This window comes from Photinus pyralis, unplaced genomic scaffold (genome assembly GCF_008802855.1).
Source record: "Photinus pyralis isolate 1611_PpyrPB1 unplaced genomic scaffold, Ppyr1.3 Ppyr1.4_unclustered_Scaffold5629, whole genome shotgun sequence".
NCBI lineage: Eukaryota > Metazoa > Arthropoda > Insecta > Coleoptera > Lampyridae > Photinus > Photinus pyralis.
This window is the reverse complement of record NW_022171803.1, coordinates 38,685-47,839: the sequence shown is the minus strand read 5'-3', so window position 1 is coordinate 47,839 and position 9,155 is coordinate 38,685. Positions and strand designations below refer to the sequence as shown.

The following is a 9,155-nucleotide window of genomic DNA, read 5'->3' as shown; positions in this document are numbered from 1 at the left end:
AAATTTTTAAAACAAATTACGCGGGAACAATTTAAAATCACTACGAAACGCTACATGCTTGTCTCAAAACCACCTTTTCTGAAATAAAAATCTAGATATTCCTTTTAGCATATGAGAAAATTACAAAAAACGCAAAATCTAGAGCATCTTGCATGTTTTTGATTAAATCAGACTATCATTGTATCTTCCATGGCAACCTGATAAGCAAATCAAGTTAAAAAAGACACCTTAGAGCTTAAGAAAAAGAATGACATTCTTTGGAACCATGAAAAATAAAATGTTGTATGCACCTCAGGCATTACTCAATATTTATCCCTCGGGCTCTGTCGCCCTCGGCATAAATATCACCTTAATGCCCTTGATGCATAAATAACTATAATGCAAGTGGGACTTTCAACCCTTGTAAGAGGAAAATTCCCGGAGAAATAAAGATGTAAAGGTGTAAAGAGGATCTAGAAAAGCTGCAAAAATAGCGGCGATGAAAGTTGCTTGGTCACTAAATGAAGACAACGGTGATGCAGAAGTACTGAAACGTGTTATAACAAGTGACGAAACATTTCCAAAAAATCCTTAAAACTCTTAAAGGGCCGTCGTTTCACAAGCGATAGATGAAAACCGCATCGCTGAAGGAGCTAAAGGCTATTCCAAAGATCGAGTTTCAGAAGTGTTTCGAGGATTGGAAGAAGCGCTGGCACAATCTCTTTTATAATCGAAATGGTATAGAATTTAGTTTCCTATTATGATGACAACGTGACGTGTTCATGAAAGTTTGTACGACTAAACTCCAGAAACGCCATCGCTGTCAATAAATATATATCCTCCAATCGACCTTTTAATATAGGTAATAATTTAATTGAGTTAGGTGAAGGTCAAAAAGATCCCCTTTTAAACAAAAGTCTACCTGATCTATTTTTACATAAACAAATAAAATGATAAAGTTAAAAATAAACTCTGAAATGTTAGTAATCATCCTGTTAGACACACTTAACTTATGATTAATGAATTTAAAGTATTCTAATTACCTATCAAAGGAATTAAGGTTAACGGGTATTTGCATGCGTTTTAAAGAAAAGGAAGGTGGTCGTGGTCGCATTGACGTCAATGTTTGTAAGTCATTGCTCTTCGGCTTCGCAGTCTAATGATGATTTCAGAAATGATTCTTTTACCTCATTCCTTTATCCCGATTAAAACTTATGGGCCTCTTGCCTAGGCTACAGTCATAGTGTTGCGTAATGTCACTTTTTCTATTGATCTTCGGCCTTCGCCTATTGATTGTGTCAAGTTCATTGTAATTACTACTTTACTTATTATAGTAAAGGTCTTCGCATTGTTAGGTCTTCCTCTGCCTACCGGAAACTGCACGCATTCCCATCTCTTGGGCTGGTTGACTATGGGGTAATACGTTTACGTTAGTCACGTTGGCAGATTTTTAAAAGCTATAAAACGATTACGTGCATGTGCAATAACAATGTACGCTATAAATACTCAGTTGAAGTGCAGTAAATTAATAACCTTTACATGCAAATTGCTATCGTACGTGTACCATAGTAAACGTAGGTACTACTTTAATACATACCAGAAAGATGCCCGCCGATTGTACGATGTCTATTTTTTATTCGGCTGCACTCTCCATACTTGGGTGTAAATGAAAAGCACTAGAAAATGCATCTTTATTATAGGTGGAATAATAAGTCGAATTTCTAACCATCAAGGGGTAAAGATAAATCCATTCGATGAAGTAAAAGTAAAGGTATTGGTATTAACGGTGTTGGGGGTGCAATCAATGGAGGTCTACCTACTCAAGGTAACACAATCAATTTGGTGACCAAATTAAGTTATTATCCAGAATTTCATTTTTATTTCTAAAATCTAAAAATATACAGGATGTTCTTTTCAAAAAAATGCTATACCTAAGTAACACGATTCTCACCTGGATTTTAATAAGCAATCGCATATATGCTATTAATCGAATTCGTAGCTCTAATAGTAAGAAAATTGTGTCGGTTTTAATTGGAGCGCATTGTATGTACTGTAAGGGGGTAGTTACATTTACAAAGACCAACCCAGAAAATAAAATGGAACCTCTACGGCACTGGCCAAAATTTTTAATATGGCAATGAAAGAGAATAACCAAAATTCTTTATTTGGATTCGATTCTTGTTCATAAATGTAATAAAATCTGTTCATACAAATAGTTCTGGTAGGTGGATTTCTTTAGGAATATTAAAATTACTTTCGAAAAAATTGAATTGAAAATTCCTTATACAACTTCCTAAAAATAATCAACCACTTTTTTACACAAATCCAAGAATTTAAAATAACTTACAGTTATTGACGTGGGTAATGTTCTCTTCTGGTGGAAACAGATCGCTTCGATGATACAGTTCATTTTTTCGCACCACCCTGGTAACGTTATTTTCGTGATGAATGCAAAGTTTGGCGGAAGAAAAGCTTGTGTGAATCATGAGAGAAGACCGGCTTCAATTTCACGTAAGTAAAATCGAGATCGTGATTATGCAAGGCAGAAAAGGCTTCGCTGTGCTGGTATTGCCCAATTTATTAACTAGGTTTTATTGCGGGCAAATGCATCCATTAGTTGTCTTTAAATTCCCTCCAACATTGTATTTATCAACAGCGATGTGTTATCCAAAGATGTTTACTCAACTTTAATGACTATCCATTACTGGTTTAGCGAAAAAAAACTTCTTTGTTTATCTCAACACCCGATTTGGTTTGAAAAACGCTCCTACTTGACCATGTTCCTTTGCGTATATTTTACTACACGTAAATAAAAGTGCCTTGCTACGAATCAGGCTGCTAAAGAGTTTTTTCTCGTCCCGTAATTTACTGGAATTCGTCTGTCCGTACAGATATAAAATTTCAGGTTTACAATTTAGTGGTTTCACAAATGGGTTGCAGTTCTTTGATATTTCTTTCGAAAATTCGGGAGTGGGAAAGTTCTACGCGTGGCAAGGGAATTTTTCTTTATTTACCTTAGGGCAATTAAAGATGTTGATTTAATTAGCTATTGGTTTTCTTTTCCAAGTAGGTTGTGCTCGGTAAATCTAATTTTGTGAATTCAGTATTTTTGATTACCCTTATCACTGTTAATCACGACGAATCCACAGGGAGAAGTAAGACGTTCTTTTTTTAGTTACGTTGTTTTAGGATGGATCGTAATTTTTAAGAGAATTGGAAACATCTAATCAAATTATCACCATGCTGTTGCTGCTGGAAGCTGGGAGCACTGGAACTATGGTTGCCGTTGAAGTTACAAAAAACTAAAACAAAAGCAACAATAAATATCATATGATCGAACGCGTTTCAACAGATTTAAACGTTTAGAACACTATTTCACTATTTATCACTTCGACATCGATGTTAAGACTGAACCCAAACACAATTCAATTTCCTTATATAGCAGACAATAAACCTTCATGAAAAATCTAGCAGACATCATATTTCATAGAAAGAATTAATCATGTACGCCGGTGACTAATCCGATTTGACAGTGTCTCGGGAATGTTCTATAAGTCGTTACATTGGCTTTCGTTTTTTACAAACTTAAAATGGTAAAATCTAAATTTGAAAATATTCGCTCGCTCAAGAGACACGGGGGAAAATTAAAAGATTGTAAATTTCAGAATGTACATTTTCGTAGAGGTACAGAAATATGTTTTTTTATTATACTTCATCGTAATCACCTCATTTACATCTGTGTTATAAATAATGGAAGTTACCCTTTTTCAGGAAAAAGTTATCCCGATCCCTTTGATTCCTCAAATTAATAACAGGTTTATTAGAAAATAATATTTACCATGAAACGGCAAAACGGCAACGGTTAGATACCAATTAAATTGATTAAGCAAATGGGATCCACTAAGAAATTCAATTTATAGCCTCCATTTGAGAGAAAAAATGTATCTCGTTCTAAAACTAATTCGAGATCAATGGTGGATCATGGTGAATCGCCGGAAACTTTACTTATACTTTAATCTATTGCAAATACACCTTATTGAACTTTATAGCGACGCGCGTAACTACTCAAAACGTGCCGATCGACAAGTGCACATCCAAAAGGCAGTGAAATTATCTCACAGGACTCAGGACTTTTATAGGTTGGCTTTCTCTACCCTGAACAAATTTTCAAAGTGAAGCCTCACAAACTTTCCGCGAGCATTTGAAGTTTCGTTAACGTAAGAAAATTACTATCAAATCAATTAGATATTATTTTGAAAAGCTAGACAAAAGAGATCGGTAAGCATCATCCCCCGCCACAACGATAAGACCTAATAAATCGTCTATTTAGAGGGTTAATCCTGCCTCTCAATTATTACCGAGCTTCGTTTGTCATCATTAAAACGGATTTTTCTCTCTCACACCTACGCCAGGTGTTTTGAATGTTTTGATCAATGGGAATTGTAGATGAATGAGTTATTACCAATGGGTGCCATCTATTCTGTACTTTATTTCCTTTTATTCCCACCCATATTTGTGAGGAATTCTATCATCCGCAATACTGTGTTAATTACTTGCCTACTTTTAATTTGAGCGGACCACATACTGATTAATGGACGAAATCGCGAGCTTTAAGCATCTGTCTCTCCAAGTCAATTAAATGATACCAATCATACGCATTAAACGTGATCAGTCTATATCATATAGGAACCTTTTAATGAACTTAAATATACTAATAAAGAGTAACTAAAATATGTTGGCCTGCAAGATACGAATCGACTACTACGTAATCTTTTAACTTGTCCGAGCCCCGAGCGTAATGGTAGGATAATAATTTCTCATTATGGAATGCTTATACTCTGACGCGGATTAATTGAAAACTAAAATTTTACCGGAAGTTTCAATAGCATTGTGCAGATAATTAATATCTTAATAATTCTCATGGGTATAAATGTTAAACTAAGCCACCTACACCATCCCATAGTGATTTAAGTGTATTCATTTGTTACTGTCCTCTTGGTGAAATTTATTTTACGTGGTGCAGGTACCTATCAACAAAATATTTATTTAAAATTCATGTAAGGAGTGCTTTTGGAAAGACTTCAGGCATTCACACAAGTATCGTATCGTATCAAGAAATGCATGTGCCACCTGGCCTGGTGTAGTGGAGAGGATGCTTCGATGCCTTCAATAAGGCATTGGGGGTCTTTGATGGGTTCACGGACAGATTTTTGAAGTGTATAGTGTGTTGGGTTGGTAAATGAAACCCCACTTATTTAAAAATAAAGATCAAAATTATTCTTTGCGCCTTTACGGCAGTGTACTCTAGTCCCTAAGACAACTTTTCACGCTTAGACGGTGAAAAATAAAGAGGAACTTGTGAAACAATACCGCGATCAAGATGTAAAAAAGAGACGGAAAACCTTGCCTCAGTCTATCAGGATTAGCTCATCCTTTTTTGTTTGTCTCTTTTGTATTTTAGTGTTCTATTTTAATTTTACCACTCCAGGAAAATAACTTGGAAGAATTGAGTGAAATTTGTACTCATTTGGAGTGTTTGCTGAAATGTTATTAGCTATATTGTAGCTGAAACGGGCTTCTTAATTAACTCACATTTTCACACTTTTTTTTAACACTTTTTACGTTTTTCCAAATAATCACTCTTCTCGCCCAAACTAACATGAAACTAAAAATTTACTGGGTTTGTGAACAAACTTGACACATTTTTTTTAGAAACTATTACAAAAATCTTAAATCCGAAATGAAACCCTGACTTTGCCCCAAGAAAATTATTTTTTTTTTAATTGAGATGGATAATAGAAAATTTTAAAAGTACCGGGTTAAACGCCGCAGGGGTTTGGGGAAAAGATTTTGGTAACAAAAGAGGCTAAAAGAAATCGCTGGAACTATCTTCTTGTAATCAGATTTTACAGAAATACTCCTTTTAGTAAACCTGATGAGTGGTGGAGGCGAGGGTGGAGGGCACAGTTTGCCATTAACATAAACTTTGCGGGTTTTCTTAAAAATTTCAAATGGAACGATATAATTATTATATGGCATTATCAAATAAGATGAAAAAGTGTAATCACAAATTAATTATTCGTTGCAAATGTCTTTCCTATTTCGTAATAAAATAAGATTAAGTAATTAAAAAGGTGAATTTCGGAAAAGATGAACTGGTTTTTTTAATAACATTATTTTACGAGAAATAGATAGTACACTTGCTGTAAGTAATTAATTTGTGACACTTATTTACTTTCTGGCATTCTTTTGATTTTTATTCTCACGGCCTACTCCGGTGTATGAACATGTAATTAATTAATAAGTCGGTACTTTTAAAAGATATTGAATACCCATAAAATTACGGAGTGTAAGTATAGGATGCCCCTTATACAAATAGAAGAGAACACAAAAGACTATCGAATAGCGAAATAAAATAGTGTTAGTTCCATTTGAAAAAATAGTATATTAAGATACAAGTGTATAATCAAGTCTTTAAAGCACGCGCAACGAGTTTAAGGGCACGACGCAAAGCGGAGTGCCTTTAACGTTGCAAGTGCTTTAAAGATAAATTATACACGTGTATCTTATAGTATTTTTTATTATACCTGCAGTATAATTTAAAAATAGGAAATACAATGAAATCATATTGACGTTATACTCGAATACATGTCTAATTAAGTGGGCTTGGTGTTCGTCATTTCACGATTGCCATGGAAATGTCACTTGACGTTTGCTTATAAAAATCATCGTCTTTGTGAATAAAACGATTTGCGTTGAAAAAGAAAAAGTACACCGTCCATTAAATCGCTTGATGTAAAATCTAAACAAACGTTGGTAGGTGTAAAATCCCAATCCAGTAAAGCTTATATCAAGCATATGAAAAGTTGTTTCCATGGATGAACAGGAAGTTACTTACGAATAAAGTCTTAAATGCATCCATAATGCTGGCATATGAAGGAAATGTCAAAGGTATTTAAATCTTCTATCTTTTGGTGCATACATTCAGAAGTTCAAACAATGCTACGATTAAAAAGTGAAACAGATTTGGAAGCATGCCCTAAATTACGCGCGTTTGTGAAAGCTTCAAACAAAGGATAGGTACAAGCCAAAGAAATGTTCTGCATTTACAGAAAGCGACCTAAGAGGATTTTTTATTTCAGTCCCAGATGACAGTTTCAAAAGTCATACTTGAAGTATCATTACCTAGCAACTTTAAAGCACGTGTGTTTTAAAGGCCTTTTTTCGCACGCATTTGAGTGTTTTAAACGGAGATTGTGATTTAGGTATAATAAAAAATTGATTTTTTACTATAACTTTTTTAGTAAGAAACGCAGAAAAAAATTCCTTCCTCGGTGCAAGCCTCAACACCATAACGAACCAAATAGCGAAAAAAGTAAAACGATGTAGTAGCGACCGAACGGACGGACAAAGTGGCCACAATAGAGCATTTTTTTAATATTTTTTGGAAATACGCTAAAAAGTAGAGCCTCGAGAGATACATCGTTTAACCATGGGCGTGGATTGGGGGTTAGCTATAGGGGTGCAGACACTGAACGGTGCCCTAGGTCTAGTGGGAGTTTAAGAGGTCTTTTCGCGTTGTAATTTCTTAGGTCCCTACCAGAAGTACCTAGCTTAGTAGTTATAGGCTTATAGGTGCTAAAAACCACGGCACACCGAAAAGACATATTCCAATTGTACCAAATCGGGAAACGGAAAGTAGGAGAAGTACGTGGTCAGATACTATCTCCTTCTCAATTAAGAGCTGATCAAAAAGTTAAAGATAAGAAAATTTTGCAAGTTATCACCAAATAGTCGTCAGTATACAGCTCTCTCCATTCCGGGGAGGGGTTTGTTCGACTAGACTCGTGTACCGTATGGAGTTAATGGAGCTCCTAGTACATTTCAATACCTAGTAGACAAAATTTGCGGGCCACAATGGATTTTTTTTTTCTATTTGGATGACATTATTAACCTACATCATTAACCTACTACTTAGCTTCCTTTGATTGGAATGTATTGTGGTCTCTGGGCTTAGATGATGCAGTAACCTTGTTTTACGAACTTTTTTATAATGGTGTTAATCTGTTTATTCCTATAAAGACAATCACTAACTCTAACTACCGCTATCCCGTCTGGTATTCTAAGGAATTAAAAGAACATTTATTTCAAAAAAAATTAGCGCATTCAAAATATAAACTTTTAAATTCGGTGCAGTTGTATAATACATTTTCTAATTTAAGAAGACGTTGTAAACAGCTGTCTGATAGGGATTACAGAAATCATATAAATCATATAGAAGTCAAAATCAAATCCAATCCTAAGTTATTTTGGAACTTTGTTAGAAAACAGAAGAATGAAAATGAGCTGCCGTCTAATACGCACTTAGGTTCAACCAATGCTGAAAATGGTATGACATCGTTAACCTTTTCGCAGACAACTTCGGCACTGCGTATCTACCTAGTTGCGATATTATTGATCCTATGGTCGATTTTCAAGCTCCGTACAGCAATAGTTCTGTTAATGTGAGGAGTGTTAATATTACATTAGTTAATGTTTTGACTAAATTAAGTAAATTAAAGGACAATTTAAACTGTGGTTCAGATGGACTTCCTGCATTCCTGCTAAAACGGTGCTGCTATGTTCTAAGTCATCCTTTACACATTATTTTTACAAAATCAATTAATGAAGGCGTATTTCCAAAATTTTGGAAATTAAACTATGTCAGACCTGTTTATAAATCAAAGTCTAAGGCTGATATCAAGAATTATCGACCCATAGCTGTTATGTCTACCATCTCAAAAGTTTTTGATGAGCTAGTAACAGACCAACTGTTTCCCATATTTCAGACGGAAATAATTGATGAACAGCATGGTTTCCTTCCAAATCGTTCGACCACCTCTAATTTATTAGCGTATCAACAACATATTGCTTGCTGCCTTGAAGGAGATATTCAACTGGACTCAATATATGGCGACTTCACCTAAAGCCTTCGACCAAATACTGATCTCCAAGTTAAATCGTATCGGAGTTGGTGAGCCGCTACTATCTTGGCTTCATAGTTATTTGAGTGGACGTACACAAATTGTCAAGTATAATAACTTTGAATCAAAAACGATATGTGTGACTTCCGGAGTGCCACAGGGTGCCCATTTAGCATCTTTATTATTCCTAGCGTTCATAAACGATATAAACCA

At 34.9% G+C, this 9,155-nt stretch overlaps 1 long non-coding RNA gene across 1 annotated transcript; it reads right to left on the bottom strand.

The window, feature by feature from the left end:
* Positions 1 to 774: 774 nt before the first annotated feature.
* LOC116182491 lies at positions 775 to 2,645 on the bottom strand. The gene is made up of 3 exons (XR_004147535.1): positions 1,706 to 2,645; positions 1,577 to 1,655; positions 775 to 1,388 (listed from the first exon to the last, which is right to left on the bottom strand). It is a non-coding gene; the product is annotated as an uncharacterized LOC116182491 (long non-coding RNA).
* Between the last annotated feature and the right edge of the window lie 6,510 nt (positions 2,646 to 9,155).